Here is a 2514-nt window from a genome sequence, read left to right as displayed (position 1 = left end):
AGCTACTTTTGAAATGATAGGTATAATGAACAATTATATTTTGATAAAATACCTTCTAGTCTGAACAGTGCTGTCTGAACTGTTCATCACTCTATGATCCCTTGTAACTAAGATTAATTTTGTTGCAGTAAGACAATCTTTGCTGTCAGGGTAAGATACTCTGGTGTGTCTGTTCCTACATGGAAGAATGGGAAAGGGTCAGGGAGACATTTGTGCCAGTAAGACCTCATTTGGGACATTTTAAGCTGCACAAGTTTAGAAGTAGCTCTTGAGCAAAGCTTACTTTGAATCCCTTAGCTCCACAAATCTAACTCAGTTGGACAAATAAGTACTTGAAAAAGCCATCACCTTTGGACCTAGCTATAAAGGCTTCAAAGTATGATCAGGTTTAAAATGAAAAAGACTTAAAATAGTCATTGACAAAAAAGTTTGAAATGTGAGCAATTGATTAAACAATATACATTTTTCCCCACTCTACACAGAATTTTAGGGAAATAAGATCAATAGCATTGCTAGGAACAATAAGGTTTCCTTGTTACAAATAGGCAACGAAAGATATATGCCTATATTAAGATTGCATCATTAACTACTTAAATTTACAAGATACTATATGCTTCAGCAGCACATCTACCCAAATTGCAACAATACAGAGAATTACATGGCACTTCCACAAGGATGATATGGAAATTTGTGAAGTATTCTTCGGATTCAAGAAATGAAAAACAGTTATTAAAAAGTTGATTACAAAGATACAAGTGAAAGAATACATTTAGTTCATAGAATTAAAAGTTTGTCTTCAGTGTATTAACTCTTCATCTTAGAAAGGCCTTTACATAGCATAACCTTTACAAAACATTTGAAATTAGATAACATTGTCATTTTATCCCAAAGAAATAAAATACTATAAGGACCTAGGAAAAACGGAATCTTAAACTGTTTCTATATGGAATGCAATCTGAAAGGACACATTTATTAATGAACCTATATATTATAAATCAATGTAGAATTCAAAGTATTATATTTGGAGAGAATGAAATAGATTTTGGACATTATACAAACAGAATACAGACTATTTTAAAATAAACTTTTTCAGACAAGTACCAGAAATATTTTTAGTTTCTTTACTACTCATTTCAACAGGTAAGTTAAACTTATTTCTGATTTTAAAAAATCACAAACTCTGCAGAAATCATTATAGATATATACAAACAAGTCTTGAATACATTTTGATATCAAAGTCAGGCAATTCACTTGGAAGAATACCATGGAATCCATGAATTTTTACAGTAAGATATTGCTGTTACTTTGTATTGTGAGAATATTTTGGAAGGACACAAAGATGGACCATCATTTTTGAAATTTAAGAAACTTAACCGAACCATTACAACATATGAGAACAATTTCAACAGCCTTCCACAACTTCAAAGATGTAGTGATACATATTATGCTTTTTGCAATATCAAATGCAGTTTCTTCCAAGTTGTTCTTCAGACCTGGTTTGATAAAATGGTTCAACAGAAGGCAATCCAGCATATTTTTTTTACCTCTATTCCCAGCAGCAAGATGCAAGGGGGTCAAGAGGCATTTAGTTTGGACATTGGTATCTGCATCATGATGAAGTAAAAAAGAAGCAATTCTGGTATTATTCCATGTATAAGCACTGTGCAGGGGTGTCCGGCCATCGACAATTATTTCATGAATATCTGCCTCGAGCCACCAACTTATGGACAATGTCTAAGTGTCCATTGTAGGCTTGCCAATGAAGTGGGGTATACTCATCCTCATTCCTAATATTCACATGAGTGGCCTTTTTGGAAAGTAGTGTCTACACTGTAGTAAGCTGAGTATTTTCGGCAGCCCAACGAAGAAATTTGCTTGGATCCTTCTCCATCTTTTTTCTTGCAAATGATACCATTCCTCACTTTTTCATCTTGTTCCTTGTCTTCATCAGAATTGCCTAACCAGTGACTTTGAGTACCACTGGGAATGAGGTGCCTATGTATTTCCCCAATAATTCACATTGGTTGAACTGGTCAGAAAAATCCAATGAATTTTCTGCTTCTGTTTTTTCACCATGATTTGTTTTCTCTTTTTCCATGTTTTCTATTCTAAATTATTCTCACTGGTGAATAGGGAATTGATAGAGAAAAGAGAAAGATTTTCCTCTATATTCAAAGTTATAGGCTGAAAATGATGACCAGTGGTGTCTTCATGTGCAGCTTATTCTAGGAATGAGAAAATAGGAAATAATGCTTTCTATATAAATGATTTGGGATAATGGCAGAGCAGAAAGTGAAATGATGCAAGCAAAAATATAAAAGCAAAATAAATTAAGATAATTATGGAGCAATCATATTATCTATGAGAACCATGAAAAAGAGAGAGGAAGAGAAAGATGTACAATGACCTAGCTAGCCACAAATTCCATCCATGCCTCTGATCAATTTATAGAAGAAACAATTTTATTTTTAAAAAAGAGATGAAAATAGAATTTATGTATTTACTTGAAATTAG

The 2514-nt window shown here is 33.0% G+C and overlaps 1 pseudogene; it reads left to right on the top strand.

Annotated features, from left to right (window-relative positions):
- The first annotated feature begins 610 nt into the window (after positions 1-610).
- Positions 611-710, top strand: LOC122100508 (annotated as a pseudogene).
- Positions 711-2514: the final 1804 nt, after the last annotated feature.

Source organism: Dipodomys spectabilis, unplaced genomic scaffold, assembly GCF_019054845.1.
Source record: "Dipodomys spectabilis isolate Male_0828 unplaced genomic scaffold, ASM1905484v1 ptg000581l, whole genome shotgun sequence".
In the NCBI taxonomy this organism is placed as follows: domain Eukaryota; kingdom Metazoa; phylum Chordata; class Mammalia; order Rodentia; family Heteromyidae; genus Dipodomys; species Dipodomys spectabilis.
Note: the sequence above shows the minus strand (reverse complement) of the source record. Positions and strands in the feature narration are given on the sequence as shown.